Genomic DNA, 20,821 nt, shown 5'->3' with positions numbered 1-20,821 from the left:
CGAAGGGGTTGGTACCAGGTTGGAGAAACCCACAGAAACAGTTGGCCTGAACAAGGGGGAGCACATGGACCCCAGACTGCTGTCTGGGAGGCCAGTACAGGACTGATCCAGACCCCTGAACACGGATGTCAATAAGGAGGCCTCTGCACTCCAGGGAGCCCCTGCTTGTGGATTAGTATTTTTCCCTGGTGTAAGAAGTGACTTTGAGAGCCCATCCCACATGAAGGGATATACTCTGGCCCTGGACACATGGGGAAGGGCCCAGGCACAGCCCAGCAAGATTTGGTGGACATTGCAGAGCCTCCGTTGAGGGCACTACCCTCCCTGTGGAGTGGAGGGTGGATGGGGTGGCGGGTAGGTCTGAGGTGGGGGAGGCGGGATGGGGCTGAGGAGAGGGAGAGGGAGAAGGGATTGACATGTGAAACAAGCTTGTTCCCATCTTGAACTTATAAAAAAATTAAAAAAAAGAAACAAAACTTTACCAAGACATTTCAGTATAACAGGAATAATACAAAATTCATATGCTTGTCCAGTACAGTTGACAAATATAATACATTTAGATTTTGCAAGGGCTACTGGAATGCTGTTATGGCTAGTGACACAAAGCAGAATTTCTCAGCATCTTGTGAAAATATTGAGTATGTTCAACTATGTTTTGCTGGGACATATTTGACAACTGACTCTAAGGGTAAGGCTGTCCTTATTTGTAAGGGCCTAGAGATTTCCATGCCATAAATATTCCCACCTTGACTGCATTTAAGCTATCAATACGACATCATTGATTTCAAAGTTGGGAAGAACCACACACAATTGTGTCTCACAAGCTGTGCAGGATAGTTGTAGAATTATGGTCTCTAGATGTTCATAGGTGTTTTGTGAAGAAAGCATCATAGTTTGAAACAATTGGATGAAAATCGTAGTTGAATGAAGTTAGACATATGAGAATTGTCACAACAATTAAAATGCTGGTTTGAATAATTATCATTCAAAAAATGTTTAATCTTAATAGTCTTCAGATAAATACAAATCAGATCTACTTTGAGATTCCATTCTACCCCAGTCAGATTGTCAGTCATGACGAAAACAAACACCAATTGCTATCTAGGATATGAACAAAAGGGAAATCTTTATACTGTTGGTGAGAATGTAGATTAGTTCAGTCTCAGTGGAAATCTGTGTGGTGGTTTCTCAAAATCTAAAACTAAGCCTTCCATATGACTCAGCCACGACACTTGGTGTACCTATGTGAAAGACTCTGAGCCAACACATCACAGACATGTGTAGAGCAAGTCTAGCGCATCATTGTTTAAAATGGTTAATCTGGAACCAATTTCAGTGCCAAGAACAGGAGAATAGATAAGGAAAATACATATATATGTATATATACACATATAAACAGAACCACGCACACAAAACACATACATACACACATGCACAAATACACACAACACATACATATACATATACAGATATACACACAAACACACATGCACACACACACACACACACACACACACACACACATGTGCATGCTTGTGCATGCAATGGGTTTTTCAATCACAAAAGCACTGAATTTATGTCATTTGCAGGAAAATAGATACAATTGGAGATAATCATAGTAAGAGAATTAAGCCGGACTCAGAAAGACAAATTACACTTTCTGTATTTCTAGTAAAATACATTCTCTATAATCACTATAGAAAATGAAAGTAGAAGTAAAATCATCTAGGACAACAAGGATGACAAATGGGATGGGAAGGGATGAAAAAGTGAGGGTAAAGAATAATGGGGCTGGTGGATATATTTGGTACACAAAACATACCTTTACAAATATTTAAAAATAGTAATTTGTATTCTAAGATTAATATTTAATGAATTTGATGACTGAACATTTTGGTTGGAACACACATATATTTCATGATATACTTGTGCTTCATTCAACACATTTATGGGGGTCCAGGTCTCACTGTGTAGCCCAAGAAGGCATGGAATTTGCTATATAGACAAGGCTGGCCTCTAGCCCATAGAGATCTTCTTGATTTTGCCTCCCAAATGCTGGGATTAAAGGTGGGCCAGTATACCCATCTCCAAACATAATTTAGAAAGTGCTTATGTCATTGTCTCAGCTTTTGTGTTGTATATTTTAAATTTTTTAGCTCTTTGAAGCTAAAAGGGTTATATTCAACTCAAATTAATGTCCATAATACAGTGGAATTAAAAGAAGTTTAATTCTCCATTTTTATTCCATGTACCTAAATTTATCAACACTGAAGTTTGAGTGTGGGCCATTTCATGTCTGTGTGTTTGTAAAAAATATATAACACATATAACTAACACATAATGAGTGTATTACACATATCTACTAGTTTCCCCACTGTCTTTAAAAACACATAGTATATAACTTCAAAAAATGGTTTAGAGTCAATAAGGTACTTGCTGCCAAGCTTGATGAACTAGCTTCCATTCTGGATTCCAAATGGTGAAAGGGAGAGGACTATAGTTATCTTCTGACCTCTACATATCCACAATAGCACGTCTTTGCTCACACAACCCAGATACCCACACTTATACATACCCACCCCTTAACATTTAAACACATAATAAATAAACAATAAATAAGTTAACATAAATAAATAGAAAATTTCAAATCATAATAATCACAATAGCAGCAAACTGCATACAACTGTGTGTTTGAACAAACTGGAGGACTTTAAGGATACAGATCAATGAGAATTTCCATTCAATATTTCTATGCTGGGGTCTCACATGTTCCTGGGTGAGGCAGAAGCTGCACTGGGACCACACTTGGGGAACCCATAGCTTAGTGAATTATTAATAACATGAACATGCTTGTAATCACAATATATGTGTAAGCGTGTGTGTGTGTGTGTGCGTGTGTGTGTGTGTGTGTGTGTGCGCGTGTGTGTGTGTGTGTGTGCGTGTGTGTGTGTCTGCGCGTGTGTGTGTGTGTGTGTGTGTGTGTGTGTGTGCGCGCGTGTGTGTGTGTGTGCGCGCGTGTGTGTGTGCTGCGTGTGTGTGTGTGTGTGTGCGTGTGTGTGTGTGTGTGTGTGTGTGTGCGTGTGTGTGTGTGTGTGTGTGTGTGTGTGTGTGTGTGCGTGTGTGCGTGTGTGTGTGTGTGTGCGTGTGTGTGTGTGTGTGTGTGTGTGCGCGTGTGTGTGTGTGTGCGCGCGTGTGTGTGTGTGTGCGCGCGCGCGCGCGCGTGTGTGTGTGTGTGTGTGTGTGTGTGTGTGTGTGTGTGTGTGTGTGTGTGCTCTTGTGATGAAGTAGGGGTTTGTTGGAACAAGAAATCCTTGCATAGGGCCAATTTAAATGAGTCTTCCAGAGGAAATTCCTCCTGACCTTTTGTTAATCACAGGTTTTCATAAGAGTAAAAATCTTCCACTATCAAAGACTAATCTTTATTTTTCCTTAAGTTTTCAAGTGTTTGTGAGCAACCCTGGAATTTGAGCTGCAGAGTTTCTGTAATGGGCTCCTTACTACTTCTCATCACTACTCTACTTTAACACACTCATTTGTCACTCTTATTTCTTTCAAGTTACAACTGGATCCAAAGATCTGATGGGACCCACATCCTCCTTTATGCAAGAGCACACAGGTTAATTTATTTTTCAGAAAAAAGCAATGTAATATCTATGTTTTATTCTATTGTAAAATTAGGTTTAATAAAGTGAAATTTATGTACTATTAAGCCCATAAATTTCAAATACGGTATTTTATGAGTTATTTATGCAGTCAAGAAACTTGTCAAAATGATGATGTAGACATTCCCATGATCCCAGAAGCTTTCTGTTTCTTTCTGCAGACTCCTCTCCCTGCCTACTGAAAACCACTCATTTTCTTTTATCACTATAGTTTTGCCATTTCTAGAATTTTAAGTAATTGGAAAAATGTGTCATAGAGTCTTTCATGTCTGGTTTCTTTCACATTGTGCCTTTGAGATTAACTTTTGCTTCTATGTGAATTGATACTTTAATTAATTAATCAATTGAGACAGATTCTAAGTATATAGCCCAGGTGCACAAGAGGTTCTTTGTCCCAGCTGGTTCTGCCGCCCTTCAGCCCAAATGAACACAAGAACTATTGGCTGGTGGCTTGGGCTTCTTATTGACTAGCTCTGTCTTAATTGTTAACCCATTTCTATGAATCTATGCATTTCCATGTGGTCTTGGCTTACTGGAGAACGCCTTGTGCATCCTCTCTTCCTGGGGTCTACATGACGACTTCATCTGCCTATCTTTCCCACAATTCTCCTTGTCTCCTAGGCCCACCTATCTTCCTGCCTCATAGGCCACAATGTTTTATTTATGAAAAATAAAAGAAACACACACATACAAGGACAACCCCCATCACCCATGTTGCCCTTGAAGTCACAATTCTGTCTCAGTCTTCTAAGGGCTAGGGTTATAGGCATGTGCCACTAGGCTCACCTTATCCCCTCCCATGGTTGAGTGGTATTCTGTAACATGGATTTGTTAAGCTTTGTTAATCAATTCAACAGTTCATGGAGTTGGGGTTATTTTAAGTTTGGAGCCAATATGAATACAACTGTATTGGATATAGCTGATGGTTGGTCAAATTTTTAAAACAGTCAAATACTTATAATTCCTATCTCCCTAACTCCTCCCCAGGTTCTGATAGCTGTTCATGACGCAAGGATTTCAAGTCATTACTTTTTGTATTATAGCCACAGTTTATGTTTGTTTTCTGGTCTGCTAGCCTCTCACTTTGCCACTTCCCAAAGCATTAGCCTTAAAAGTAGTTGTATTTTATTGTTTTTTCATTTATAATTTTATTTAAACTTTTAACACTTTTTGTGATGATAAAATTCTACAGCTACTATTTAATTACCCAGGGGTAAGCTTACTGGGAAGGCAGGATTAATGACTCCTTCTTCCTTCTAACTTATTTAGTTTTTAAGATAATGAATTAGTTTCTAGACACCCACAGGTGGCCAATTAATCTTTTAAGATACATAGTTGTGATGAATGGTTAACTCTCATATTAGTTTGTTTCCCATTGCTCCAACAAAATACCTAACATATATAAAAGTATCACATGAAATTTTGAATATAGATGTAGAAATTCTCAGCCAAATATTAGCATATCAAATATAATATTCCTGTAAAAATTATATAAGTTTATTTTTTATTTTTTCAACTTTTTTATTTGAATTAGAAACAGGATTGATTTACATGACAATCCCAGTTCCCTTCTCCCACCCGTCCTCCCCTACCACCCTCCCAACTAAAACCTTATCTGTCACATATCCTTTCTGCTCCCCCTGGATGGTGAGGCCTTCCATAGTGTGTCATCAGAGTCTATTGTATCCTTTGGGATAGGGCCTAGGCCCACCCCCATGTGTGTTGGCTCATGGGGGAAGTATTCCTCTATATGGAATGGGCTCCCAAAGTCCACACCTATGCTAAATTATATAAGTTTAATGGAATTTATTCTGAGTATGCAAGAATCATAATGAATAAAACAAACTGACCTTATCCATCACATTCTTACTCTAAAGAAAAGGCTCAGGATCATGTCATATCAAAAGACAAAGAAAACCCATTTGACAGAACTCAATACCCAGTCACAATGAGCTCTCCACAAAACTAGAAAAGTAGGACTTCTTCAACCAGTTATAAACATCTATGAAATCACCAAAAGCTGAAGCAGCAGCTGGACAATGCAACAAGAAACGAAGACTTAGTTATGAAATTCAACATGCCCATCTTTCTATAGTGGAATCTCAAATGGATTCCTTTGTGATCCTAACCCTTTAAAACAGGTTCTTTGCTTTCTAGGATGACAAAATATTATACATTCCTGTTCATTTAATTTCTGTGGCCAGAATCAGTTATGTCATAAGAAGTACACTCACCTCTTTTTTTTATTTGAGGAGTCCCATAGCTGAGCTTGCATGGGAGTTCATTGTGCTAGGATTGATCATAGGGGGAGCTCACTGCCCTAGAACTGATCATTGTCTGTATGTGGGCACTCACTGCTCTAAGACTGGTCATTGTCTGTATATGGAAGCTCACTGCTCTAGGACTGGTCACTGTCTGTATGTGGGAGCTTACTGCTCTAGCACTTGTCATTGCTTCTAGGCTGTTTCAGCATTCAGAGTTAGACCATGCATACACAGTACATGCTATCAATGGTGCTTCTGATTCAAGTCAGAACCATGGAGTTTTTACTAAACCTAGTCAGCTTTTCATTCTAAGAATATTTCAAAGTTATAGGGAAATTACAAATAAAATATCCTATAATTTTGCATGTTTTATTCCACTTTACATACAAAACAGTTTATAACATTATTAATATAGTCACCAATTAATATTATGTATGAAATTCTATGATGTTTCAATGCTTTATAAAATTACTTTTATATGCATTTATTTATTTACCTCTTACCAGCAGTCTATAATTTCATGGTAATGCCTCTGGTTATTTTGGTTGCTTTAAGCTTCTTTTCTAGCTGATATCTCAAGGATTCATAGGAAAAAAATTCCCCAATTCTTTCATGTTGGTAACTACTAGTACTTTTTGTATCAAAAAATTTTAATGGATAGAAAATTGTTGGTTCACATTTTCTTTTCTTGAATACATTGAAAACATTGCTTTGTTTTCTTCTGCTCTAGTAAATACTAATGATAATGCACCTTTGTTCATCTCTCAAAATATTAATAGTTTATATTTTTCTTGATAGTGTATTTAATTAAAATGTCTTGGTGTAGATTATTCTAAATGTGTATTCTCAAGTCCACATTCTCTCCCACAGGATAGTTGTCAAAAATTTTAAAATCATTTTTAGCAATATTTTCCTTAAAATTCAGTTGTGCTGAATTACCTTCTTTAGAACAATTATCTAAATATTGGAATTTTTGCTCCTTTTAATTATTATCCTTTAAAATACTTTCATTCCTTTTTGTCTAAACATTGCTTTCCAATCTACAGATTCAATTCAATCTCATTAAAATTCTAGCACAATTCTTCATAGACCTTGAAAGAATAATACTCAAATTTATATGGAAAAACAAAACCACAGAATAGCTGAAACAATCCGGCACAATAAAGGAACTTCCAGAGACATCACTATTCCTGCCTACAAACTCTACTATAGTGCTATATTAATTAAAAAACAGCTTGGTATTGGCATAAAAACAGACAGATAGATCAATGGAATTGAATCAAAGACCCTGACATTAATCCACACCTATGAACACCTGATTTTTTGACAAAGAAGTCAAAATGCTAAAATGGAAGAAGGAAAACATCTTTAACAAATTGTGCTGGCATAACTGAATGTCAACATGTACAAGATTGCAAATAAATTCATATCTATCGCCATGCACAAAACTCAAATCCAAGTGGATCAAGGATCTCAGCATAAATCCAGCTAGATAGAACCTAATAGAAGAGAAAGTGGGAAGTAGCCTTGAACTCATTGGCACAGGAGACCACTTCCTCAATATAACACCAGTGGCACAGACACTGAAAGCAATAATCAATAAATGGGACCTCCTGAAACTGAAAAGCATCTGTAAGGCAAAGGACACTGTCAACAACAACAGCTTACAGAATGGGAAAAGATCTTTACCAACTCTATATCTTGACAGAGGGCTGATCTCCAAAATATATAAAGAACTCAATAAACTAGACATCAAAATACAAAAATAACCCAATTGAAAAATGGGGTACAGAGCTAAACAGAGAATTCTCACCAAAAAAAAAAAAACTCAAATAGAAAAAAAAAGACATTTAAGGAAGTGATCAACATCCTTAATGATCAGGGAAATGCAAATAAAAATGACTCTGAGATACCATCTTACACCTGTCAGAATGGCTAAGATCAAAAATACTGAGCGAAGGGGTCTGTACCAGGTTGGAGAAACCCACAGGAACAGTTGGCCTGAACAAAGGAGAGCACATCAACCCCAGATGCTATCTGGGAGGCCAGTACAAGACTGATCCAGACCCCTGAACATGGATGTCAATAAGGAGGCCTCTGCACTCCAGGGAGCCTCTGGTGGTGGATTAGTATTTTTCCCTGGTGCAAGAAGGGATTTTGAGAGCCCATCCCACGTGAAGGGATATACTCTGTCCCTGGACACATGGGGAAGGGCCCAGGACCAGCACAGGAAGATTTGGTGGACTTTGCAGAGCCCCCTTTTAGGGCCCTACCTTGCCTGGGGAGTGGTGGGTGGATGGGGTGGGGGGTAGGCTGGGGTAGGGGAGAAGGGATGGGGGTGAGGGGAGGGAGAGGGAAAAGGGACTTACATGTGAAACAAGCTTATTCCCTAACTAGAACTAATAAATAAATAAAAAAAATACTGAGGACAGCTTATGTTGGAGAGGATGTGGAGTCAGAGGAACACTCCTCCACTACTGGTGGGAGTGCAAATTTGTAAAGCCATTTTGGAAATCAGTAAGGTGGTTTCTCAAAAAATTGGGAATCAATCTACCTCAAGACCCAGCCATAGCACTCTTGAGCATATACCCAAAGGACACTCAGTCATACCACAAGGACACTTGCTCAACAATGTTCATAGCAGCATTATTCATAATAGCCAGAAACTGGAAACAACCTAGAGGAGAATGGATAAGGAAAATGTGATATATTTACACAATAGAGTTCTAATCAGCTGTAAAAAATGATAACCTCATGAAATTTTCAGGCAAATGGCTAGAACTAGAAAAAGCCATCCTGAGTGAGATAATCCAGACTCAGAAAGACAAACATGGTATGTATTCACTCATAAGTAACTATTAGATGTAAAGCAAAGGATAACCAGATTACAACCCACAGCTCCAGAGAAGCTAGGTAACAAGGGGGACCATAAGAGGGACATATGAAACATCCTGGGAAGGGAAATTAGATGAAAAATACTGGGTAAAATGGGGGTGTGGGTGATAAGGTGGAGAGAGGATGAGAATAGGAGGGAATGAAATGGCCAAGGTGGTGAGGGATGTAGTGGAAGAGCCTTGCAAGAGATATCTTAATAGAGAGAGCCACTATGGGGTTAGGGAGAAACCTGGTGCTATGGTAACTCACAAGAATCCATTAGGCAGATCCCAGCTAAGACTCCTAGCAATAGTGGAAAGGACGAGTGAACTAGCCTATCCCTGTAATCAGATTGCTGAATATCCCAACTATCATCACAGAGCCTTCATCCAATAACTGACTGAACCAGATGCATTGATCCATAACCAAGAACCAGGCCAAGCTCTGGGAATCCAGCATAAGAGAGAGAGGAGGGAATATATAAGCAAGGGATGTCAGGATCATGATGGAGAAATCTACAGAGATAACTGGAACAAAGCTTGTGGAAACACATGAATTCTAGACCTTCAGCTGTGGAGACTCCAGGGGACAGAACTAGGTCCTCCATGTGTGGGAGACAGTTATGAAGCTTGGGCTAGCTGAGGGGTCCTGGGCAGTAGGACCACAATACAAACCTGGTACATGAGCTAGCTTGTTGGAGCCCATTTCCTAAGGTGGGATGCCATGTTCACTCAGCCTTAATGCATGGGAGAGGGGCTAGACCCTGCCCCAACCTATTGTGCAAGATAATGCTGACTCCTCATGAGAGCTCTTACTGGTGAGGAGGAAGTGGACTGGGGTTGCGAGGAGGTGTGGGAGGGAGAACTGTGGTTGGAATGTAAAAATTAAAAAATCAAATATGGCAAAAATTTCTTTCATATCTCCATTATTTACCTTTGAAGGCAATGTTTGTTAATTTACTCTGTTCTTTCTTTGTTAATATTGAGTTCTAAAAGTATATGATTTGTTAAATTTAATGTTGGAATCATTTTGTAAATGTTTTTGTATGTAAAATTTATACTTTCTGAATTATAAACACTATTTTTGCAATTTATTTAAAACTGCAATTTATTTAGCAATTAATTAGTTTTATTATTTTGAGGAAGTCTGATACTTTTACTGTCTTTACATCCAAGAATTTTCTCCTAATTGAAAGTCAGTCAAATCTCAATTTTTAAATTTTGTGTGCAAATAAAAATATAGAATGACTTGTTTCTCTTTTCATGAACTCAAATTTTGTCATGTACTTAGTCAAAATTTAAAGTTTACTTTCCAGTTTTCAAGAAGTTTTACAGATTATGTTCTATGTATAAAATAAAGGCTAGATAGAAAATCATAATTAAAACAGCATGCCAATTTGAAGTTGTTTGGCAAGTCAATGACGAACATTGAATATAGACAGACCCAGGAACCCAATGCTGTTGTTTAGGTAGTCATTTTCAAAGACTCATTTATTAAAGGTTATACCATCCCATGGCACTAAAGGTACATAGTTGGACCTTTAGGAGGTGGACACAATTGGAGGAAGTTATGTTACTGGTGGTGTTCCCTGGGAGAGTTTAATGGGACTCTTACAACTTGTTTCTCTTGTCTTCCCAGCTGTAATGAAATGAGCAGTATTCCCTGTACACACTGCTGCAATGCATGATGCTTAGCATCCCCTAAAGCAAAAACTAACTTTTTAATCATGACTGGAAGATTAGAGAGGAGGAACTAAAATGGGATTTTCTTTCATGTAAGTTGATTATCTTAGATTCACCCCTAATAGTAAGCTTGTGGCCTAGTCAAGGATCTTACAACTAGGTGTAAACCTTTGTACAGTTATGTACCAAAATGCAGTTTAAGAGTGCTTGAAGAAATCCTATTAGTAATTCTCAAACTTAAAACAACCCAAATATCTTTCAGCAATTGGCTGAATAAACACATTTTAGTATACTCAAATAAGAGGATACTATGCAGCAATGAGAATGAACAAAGAAACAATCCTTATATAGAAAAATGTTGACTCCCACAGGGAAAACACAATAAAAGATACCAGATAAGAAAAAGTACAAGTGGCATCATGTCACTCATAAAAAATAAGCAAAGGAAATCTGCAAAAATTACTGGAGTTGTCACAATAGAGGAAACATCTAATGAGAAGATATGACACTACTGTGCTATGCTGCTTTATTTGTTAAATTTGTGAAGATGCAGTGAGGCTCATATTTATGATCTTTGCACTTGTTTGTATGTATCTCACAATCAAATAGCAAAGTCAGTTAAAAACATGCCAAAGGTATATTGTTAAATATACTTATTCCCTAAGCGAACGAGCCAAAAATGACTCTACTTTACCACACAATCATAGTAACACATATACCAACTTCACCAAACAAATAAATATTCTCCACAGATGGAACAGCAGGTTTTTGTTGTTTATTCTTCTTTCTTTTTCATAATCGGAAGGAGTTTTGACAAATGTCTCAGGAATATTTACAGTGTTGAGAAAAGATGAATATTAATGCAGAGGAGGAAGTAGATAGTTCCTGTTGCTTGGTTTTTGTTTTTGCTTTTGTTTTTGTTTTGCATTCATGTGGTTGACCTGGCTTTCTATCACTGCACAGTTTCAGGTTGTAAGCTGAACATGAGCTTACTCCACTCATGTACAGCTAGTTTCTCAATTTCTCACAAATCAGAGTGGCTTCTGTCCCCATGACTCCTACTGGATTGTTATCAGTTCTCGTTCACACCGTCCTTCCTCCTAGTAGGCTGCCCACAGTTGCAGAGTCAGTAGACAACAGCTCTCAGCACCTAACACCTTGTGAAATCTGTAAGTGCACAGACAGATTGCTCTTGCCCATTAGAGAAAATTTAGAGTCAAGGATACAGCATTTTGTTTCTTAATTCAAAATTTTAACTTGAATAATAAGACATATAGAAAACTGAAAAAAATATAATAATGACTTCCTTATGGGTTTTCTGCTATATTCTTTCTATTAATATTGTGTCATATTTTCTAACTTATTTCATTCACTTGTTTGCTTTTTTCATTCTGTATCCTTGCTAATCAAGGCATGTTTATTTTACAAAGTCCCTTTGAACACTGTCTTAGTAAATACTGAGACTTGCTTCCTAAGGGAAATGTATGGTTCTCACATGCCTCTAGCTTCCTCCAGTTGATCAATGCATAGCTCTATTTAATATGTGTCTTTTTAAAAAAGTACTTTACTTAAAATGGTTTGTTGAGCTCTAAGCTGTTTTTGGAGTTGGGTCGATTTGTAACACAACTTCAAGTCTTTATTTCAGTCTTCTCTATACCAATGGCAATAATCCCAAGGAAAGTTTTTGTTTGATTAATATTTCACATATATTATAAAAATTTATTGTGTATTCATGTAATGGCTTGCATTTGGAGTTCAGAGGATAATGTGGAGACAGTTCTTTCATTCCATAATGGATTCCATGGGTTCCACTCAGATTGTCAGGCTTGGTAGCAATTACCTTTACCCACTGAGCCATTTCCATGATTCTTAATAAAGTGTGTTTTTTTTTAACAAAATAAAATAACAACAATAACAAAATGAAAATCAATCTGATTGGTTATTTCTAATAGTATAATTACAGGGGATTCTATTTTGTTCTTTACTGATTTTGCATTTTCTTTGGGTTAAATTAAAAATCTATAAATTAAAAATGCATTGTTGATTCATTGACATGGAACTCATGTCTAATAGAGTCATCTCTCTTTCTTGGGCAAAGGTTCTTGAAAATATCTTTTCTTCACAAGGGGCATCTCAGCCTTAGGGGGAAAGACCGGCATTTTGGCACCATGCTTCAGAATCTTCTAAACAGGAAAACAACAATGAAAAGAAGAAAATGTGATAAGGAGACAATAAGTAGGCTATGAAAGGATGTTTGTTTTTGTTAGAAGAACCGAATTAGGAAGGCAAGGGGTAGCTTGTTGAGCCTCATCTGGCAAGAAACATATTCAGCACATCACAATTTTAACAAGCTGATCATGCCTCAGATGACTGTCAAAGCTCTGCAAGGACTGACTTTGTACCTACCAATCCATGTTAGTGAGTAAATGCACTCACAAATATGGAATCCATGCTCCTTGAATTAAATAAATTAGGTTTATGTATCAATCAACCTGTAAGAAGTTGAAAATTTTGTAAGACTAAAAGGCACATTTAGTATACTTACCCTATTAAACATCTTCACCCAAGCCTACCTTCCATGTTTTCAGAACTCTTCCATTAACCTACAGTTGGACAAGAATCATTTAATACAAATCCTGTTTTAGAATGCAACAGTGAGTATCTCACAGAATTTGTTGACTATCTGTGTCCACAAAATCATTGAAAGTAGTCCACTGTGAGTATGGTTCCTGTATGACTGTGTGGCTGGTTAGGTTCTGTGCTTCATAGTAGCTGCCCAGCATAGTGAAAGAGGGTTCCACCCTAGGTTGCTAGCCTAAGACAAGATCCAACTCTGAATTTAAAGCATAGTTTTTAACAAGTGTGTTCACTTTCATACCACCATTAACTTTAATGTCAGTCCATTGCAAGTTATACAGTGCATATGTAGATGTACCCACACTATGTACCTGTGCACAACACAAATTTTGAAACTTTGAGAGCAGACTCTAGACATTCTTTAGTCCTACATGCTTTACTGTATACTTACTAAAACTAGGATATTATTATCTATAAGCACACTATAATCACAACCAACAAATTAACCTTGATGCCATTATTGAAGCTATTAATTTTGTAAGTAATTAGTAAATTTACTGTTTACCTCATTAATCACCATTATATTTCAAGAGGTAATCCCCAAATTAATTTTCCTACCCCTCAGTCTCTTTAATATACAACAGTTCCAGAACACTTAATAGCCTTTCATTGGCACTGCTTTTTTTTAATCAAGACTATAAATAAGGTGAAAATTGTAAAAACCAAAACCAACCAACCAACCAACCAACCAACACCACCAAACAAGAAACAGAGAGGGTATGAATATATTCTTTAAACATTTCTGGATCCTCAGGATGGAGTTACACAGAAGAAAACATAGCAATGTGAAGCAAGAAGGAAGACTGCTCTATTATCAGCTCCATGTCCATATTTCAGATTTGACTTCATATTCATATTCCTGGACATATTGAGGGTCAGATAAATTTAGCATTTGTGCAGGTTGCAAAGCTAGTAGCGGTAGGATTAGGATTCAAGCTAGGTTGGTAAGGTACTGAAAGTTTTTTAAATATTTATTCTGCTACCATTAGGATATTACCCATGGATACATCATGGAAGAAATTCCATGCAGTGCATAATTGCTGTCTTATACTTATTTTATGCTGTTCTCTCTCTCTCTCTCTCTCTCTCTCTCTCTCTCTCTCTCTCTCTCTCTCTCACACACACACACACACACACACACACACAACACACACTGCAAGAAAAACTAGAATGGAACTAACAAATAATTGCAGTCAAAAGAAAACCATTAGAAGCATTCTACCAGGAGTTGGCTTTCAGGTAAGCTAATGATCATTTTTATTATCATCATATCCTTTGGGTACACACTTAATTTGTTAATCTTGGCTTATTTTCCTGCCCCATTTGGAATCAGATAGCATAAATGGGAGTATAGAAGTGGGGAGAATTAAAAATGATAATCTTAGAACAGGGAGATGTAGCTCAATGGTAGAATACCTGACCAGAGTGTGTGAGATTCAAAGTTCAATCTCTACTTGTGGCAAATAAATAATTAAATAAATAAATAAATAAATAAATAAATAGAAAACAAATACTCTTACAGAACTCAAATCATTGGGAGAAGACAGATTTTCCTTTATTAAAACAGATTTTTTTCTAATATCCAACATCCAGTGAACTATTATCATGTTAGGTGTATTTTGTAGCTTCATTTTTACAACAATGTTCTGAGGTAAATCATTATAACTCACAGGTCACAGGTGGTGACAATGATGCCCAGGACCTTGCTGTGGGTCATACAGCTAATCAGTGATTGATTGAAACTAAAATGTATTTGTTCATCTCATCATGTCTCTTGGATAGTCCAGTGGTAATAATTTTATTCTTTATAAGGGATGTTTTTGGGACATATTACTAATTATTAATAAATACAATTAGCCTGAGAAAAGTCATGTATTTGATGAAATCTACTTTGGTATTTTTTTCTAGCCACCACTCCCTTTCCCACTTGTCTTTTGAAATTTAAATTTCTTTTGCAAACAATATATCTTGATCATATTTTTCCTTTCTCTTTACTCCCCCCAAACCCTCTCTGTTCATTGCTTACCCCAACTTTATTCCTTTCCTCTCTCTCTCTGTCTGTCTGTGACCCTCTCTCTTTAAAACAAACTCACAACGTGAAAATTAAAACAAAAACCTATAAAATTAAAAAATCCATATACAACAAAATGCCTACAAAATCAACAAACAATGAAAATGCTGTGAGGTTCTTTTTTGTATTGGCCAACTACTCCTGTACATGGGGTGAGACTAGAGTGTGGTTGGTATACCCAATGACACTCCATTAGAGAAAACTGATTTTTGCTTTGCTAGCAGCTATCATTGCAAATAGCTTCTTTTTCAGGATTGAGACCCTGTGTCTACTTCCTCTTTCAATGCTGGGACCTCTCTAACTTGAACCTGTATTGGCCATGTGCATGCTACCATAGTCTTTGGGAGTTCATATGTGCATCAGTCCTATTGTGCCTATAAGAAACTTGCTTTATTTTAATTATACACTGTTTCTTCAGTCTTTCTATCTCCTCTTCCACATAGACCCCTGAACCTAGAGAGAAGGTGATTAATGAAGACATCCCATTTAAGACTGATGCTCCAAAGTCTCTTGCACTCTGTAAATGGTCTATTTGTGGGTCTCTGTGCTCATTCTTGTGTATTGCAAGAAGCCTCGCTGAGGAAGCTTGAGTGAGTGAAACACTGATGTATGGATATAGAAATATTTCATTAGAGATCTTTTCCTGCTATAGTCCTTTAGCAGAATAATAGTAGCAGGTTTTTCACCAGGCCAATGACCTATCTAGTCTCAGATTTTTGGCCACTTTAGCAGTGTCATGTATGGATACCATTTCACGGAATGGGTCTCAAATCCAATCTAAAAATGGTTGGTCACTACCATAACATTTGTGTCACTATTGCACCAATGTATCTTTTGGTTGGGCAGCTATTACACAAATACTAGATGTAGTTGAGTGATAGTGATGTTTACTTTTCTCAACTTGTAGTGTTCAGAGTATCTTCTAGCACCATGATGGCCAATCAGTAGTGGTAAAGCTTCTAGTTAGTTACTTTTCTGTGTTTGAACCTAAGTAACTGACATCTCCATCAGTAGGGCCCTACCCTCAGGTTGTAGAGGGAAACTAATAGCCTTGGCAATAGCTTGTGATGTTTGAGGTGTTAACCATTTCCTCACACTAGATATTTTATTTGGTGGCATAAGGTATCTAGCTCGAGCATTGTCTCCTCCATTGTATGGTAACTCCATTTAGATTTCTTTCATATATGTGTATATTCTTGTAAGTATCCATGGTAATGTATTTACATATAATTTTTCAAAAGGCCTTTAGTGTTAGTTGTCCCTATTTTCCATCCTTTACCCTATTCTCCCATCTCTTTCCTCATTTAACCCTTCTATTCTAGTTTCCTATTTATGTCTCTCTCTTTTTTTAATGATAGTGTATTCTGTTTCTACTTTCATGGGTGATCTTTTTGGGACATTCTTTCCTCCTCACTGGTTCCTGACTACACTCCTACCTTTGTGGTTAATCAGTTTGTAGCACACATATAGAAAACTTTAAAACTAACATCTGCATATAAGGGAAAATATGTAATATTTATCTTTTTGTGTCTGGATTACCTCACTTCAGTTGAATTTTTTCTAGCTTCATCCATTTACCTGATAATTTAATTTATCTTAGCAGATGAATAATGTCTCATAGTATAAATGTACCACATTTTCATTATTAACTCGTTAGTTGGTGGATATCTAGGCCATTTTCAATGTCTGACTATTATGAATAGAACAGTAATAAACATGGTTGACTAAATGTCTCTGTAGTAGGATATAGAGCCCTTTAGGTATATTCCAAAAGTAGTATATATGGGTCTTGAGATAGTTTAATTCTCAGCCTGCTAAGGAACCTTGAGTCTGATTTTCTTTTCCATATTGGCTACTGTGCCAATTTGAACTCACACCAGCAATAAATATTCTCCTTTCCTTGCATCCTCACCAGCATGTGCTGTTATTTTTCTATTGATCTGGGCCATTGACGGGAGTAAGAGGAGATCCTGAAGTAGTTTAGTTTTCATTACCCTGATTCCAGCCACTGTCTTAAGTAGCCTGTTTACATATCAGCTCCTTCGTTGTGTCACCCCCATTGAAGATTTAGTTCCATGATCTATACTTCAGTTTTTTCACATTCAATGTGTTACCTATACAGATAAATGTATATTTGCAAATGTGAAAATGCTAAGAAGTGCATTGGAGGATACATGCACAGTTCTCTAAGACAGTGTTAGTGTTGGTGACTAATTCATGGATATAGGATTTCCTGTGCCAGTCCATACAAACTTGTAGGATCAGTTCTTCAGGTATGGCAGAGAGAGGTATATCTATGGAAATGGATTCTCAATACTTACTTGTTCACTGTGTCATTACTCTCGACAGGCTGTTAAAACTGCCACAGCAAGATGAAAATGGCACATTTGAGCATGTAAGGAAGAGTGCCAAGCAAGGAAGTTATTACTACAATATTAGGTATGCAGAAGTTTAAGCATGTTTTGCTGAAAGATTTTCATTATCATTTAGCTCAGAGATTTAAAAAGAATGTAAAAAGTAGCAGCAGAAGTTCAAAGTCTGAGTAAGATAGTCAAGATAGCTCAATTGTATGTTGAAACCAACTAGCAATCTCTAAATCTACAGCATTTCAAACACCTCATTGTGTAGGAAAACTTCAAAGAGCTGAAGAGTTTGCAATGCTCTTGTGCTCAGAAAAGGAAACAGAAAAAGTTCTCTTCCCAATCAAAATGATTGAAGATTATTGCATGTCAAGGGAAATTTACATCTAAGCTCCATGAGTTTGACATCTACAGAATGATAGAAAACAGGAATATTTAACCAGTTGATTACAAATTTCTAGATACTACTAGTCTGCTCATGTTTTTAAAAAAGCACAGGACCTTGGGACATACAATGAGAAATAGCCCTAACCTAACCCTAACCCTAACTCTCTAAACCTAATCACAATATGATACGCACATGAAAAAAATTTTCTCTGTAATATAATGCCAAACTGATCAGTAAAATAGGGTAGAGGAAAGGAGAATCAGACAGTTCCAAGTGAGGACAATATGAATAAACTACTGTCCTTGAAAGGAAAAAAGTAAACTGCATGTGATCCTTTAAAGTTATGATTTAGGACTGTTTATTTGTTGGATTCCTAACAGTGGGAGCAGGGGCTGTCTCTAATGCTTTGGCTGACTTTGGGGAACTGATTCCTCATAATGGATTTCTTTGCCCAGCCTAAATACAAGGGGGCAGGGTGCTTAGTCTTACAGAAATTTGATATGCCATGTTTTACTGATACCATGGGCAGCCTTCTCCTTTCTGAACAGAAACAGAGGAGGGGTGGACTTGCCAGGGAGTGTTGGGGAGGAGGGAGGGATGGGAGGAAAGGAGGAAAGGGAAATGCAATCAGGATGTAAAATAAACAAACCAATATAATCAATGTCTTCCCTAAGCACTCATTCAAACTGGCATGAGAACAGAGGCATTTTGTGTCACATCAGAAAAATTTGGTGTTACTTCTGCCTTTCATTCAAAACTGGTGATGCAAATCTGAAAACTTGGTGAAAGTGCTGATTTACAGTAGATATTTTATAATGGCTTATATCTAACATCTCACCATGCATCAACCTCCTCTTCCTTCCCTTCCCTACTTCCTTCTTTCCTTCCTTCCTTCCTTCCTTCCTTCCTTCCTTCCTTCCTTCCTTCCTCCCTCCCTCCCTCCCTCCCTCCCTCCCTCCCTGCCTTCTTCCCTCTCTCCCTTTCTCACTTCCTCCTTTCCTGCCTTCCTCTCTCCCTCCTCCTGTCTCATGCACATGTTCTTGCATCTCAGCTCCATAGACATCATGATATATTTATGATCCATCACTGGAGATTCCTGGATATCAAGCATAGTAAATTCTTTGATTATGATGTTACTGTGCTAATTACATCTACCTCTGATGTTTAGGTACTTCTAATAGGCCTGTGTTGAAAATATTCTAAGGTTCAGTTTCATGGCAGAGGACAGTTTCCAGTGAACATTTTACAAACTTCAGTGATCCTTCACAATGAAATTTTGATCTCCATGTTTGACTTGTCAGTGAATGAGTAGATGTTCCTGCAGGAAGCGTCATTTTCCCTCAGATTTTCCTGAGGTCAGGGATGGGATGACTCAGTTACTTTTCTTTTGAAGACCACGGAGACCTGACATGACACAGCTAGTCATGACACAGCTAGTATTACCCACTTCCTAAAGACCTTGTCCAAAATGCTTGTAGAGTAAGCTGTCTTCAAGAATTACCCACTTCATAATACTTATTCTGATTCTTCCATACAGATATTGAAGTACCTACTGATCTCAGTGGAGAAAAGTACTCATAGGGCTCTCTCCTAGTGGTCTCATAGAACCAAAAGCCTTACTAATCAGAAGCCTATAGATGTTAAGTTAATATTTGACTGCAAAGATACAGCTAAATCAAAATGAAAGTCCATGTTTTTGATATTTTTTATAAATAGTAGCTTAATATTAAACCGTATATATCTGTTCAGAACTTTTGAATTCCATACCAGGTATGTTGGCTAGTTTTATGTTAATTTGACACAGGCTAGAGTCATTTTTAAAGAGGGATCCTCGATTGAGAAAATTTCCCTACCAACTTGGCCCATGGGAAAGCCTGTGGGGCATTTTTTTTTTTTTATTATTGAAGATCGGGGTAGAAGCACTCAAGTCCCTGGGGGTGGTGTCAGTCTGGGCTGGTGGTCCCAGGTACTATAAGAAAGCAAACTGAGAAAGCCACAAGGAGCAAGGCAGTAAGCAGCACTCCTCCATGGCATCGGCATCAGCTCCTGATCCTGGTTTCCTGGCCTGCCTTCCCTCAGTGATGGACTATGATGTGGAATTATAAATGGAAATAAACCATTTCTCCCATCTGGTCATGGTATTTATCATGGCAAAAAAGACCCCACACCTATGACAGCAGGATAAGGATGAAGACATTGTCTTTGTGAACCCAATCATAATCCTTCTGCAAAAAGAATTGCTGCATCATGGGTGAGAGCTCATTCAGCCACTGAATATCTGTAGCAGATTAGAGTCTACATCTCACTTTTCTAACTGCTAGTGGTCTGAGCATCTGATAGGATTAAAGTAATAGTTAGTTTTGACACAGATATTCATTATGTAGAGGTCTACAATCTGTGGAAATAGTCACTGCTGAATTCTTATCCGTTTTGGAGCCGGTAAGTTTAACTTAAAGTGAGTCAAAACACTAGTTCTGTTGATGTTGCTGAACAAACCTCAGGACAAACAGTATCATTACCACCACTACCATCACCATCTTAGTTGGAGGGGAAAACGAAAGGAAATTATGTAAAAATAGACTTCATGTGGAATGAGCTAATATTACTTAAATAGGCAGATGGCAATGTGAACAGAAAAATGTTTACAATATCTGAAGAAATTAAAATTGAAAAGAGGAAAATTAAAATTGAGCTACATATCTCCCAATGAATTCTAAATACGGTAAATAAAACCCAAATAATTTCTTACTAAATGATTCCATAGCTAGGAAGTCTGTTTCCAGTGATAAATTTAGTTGATGTAATTAATTTACTCTCCCACAGTAAATAGGGAGAAGACTGAATGAGTACGTGTTATACATGGAACAGTGGGGTTATTTTTGG

The 20,821-nt window shown here is 37.4% G+C and overlaps 1 protein-coding gene across 28 annotated transcripts in view; it reads right to left on the bottom strand.

The window, feature by feature from the left end:
* Nucleotides 1-20,821, bottom strand: part of LOC103162310 — a 134,921-nt gene that overhangs the window by 87,273 nt on the left and 26,827 nt on the right. The window contains exons 6-8 of one of the 28 annotated variants that reach the window (XR_003484388.2): nucleotides 13,056-13,085; nucleotides 12,889-12,974; nucleotides 10,992-12,665 (exon numbers count right to left, since the gene is read on the bottom strand). The exons of 20 other annotated variants lie outside the window; for them this stretch is intronic. The gene's annotated coding sequence lies outside the window, so the exon portion shown is untranslated. Of the gene's footprint in view, nucleotides 1-10,991; nucleotides 12,666-12,888; nucleotides 12,975-13,027; nucleotides 13,086-20,821 lie in introns of those variants that run through there. 7 more of the 28 variants (XR_004769229.1, XR_003484385.2, XR_003484387.2 and 4 more) reach the window with 7 other exon arrangements.

The sequence above is a fragment of the Cricetulus griseus genome, chromosome 3, assembly GCF_003668045.3.
Source record: "Cricetulus griseus strain 17A/GY chromosome 3, alternate assembly CriGri-PICRH-1.0, whole genome shotgun sequence".
NCBI classification, from domain to species: Eukaryota; Metazoa; Chordata; class Mammalia; order Rodentia; family Cricetidae; genus Cricetulus; species Cricetulus griseus.
The sequence above is the reverse complement of the archived record's forward strand: the minus strand, read 5'-3'. Positions and strand labels throughout refer to the sequence as shown.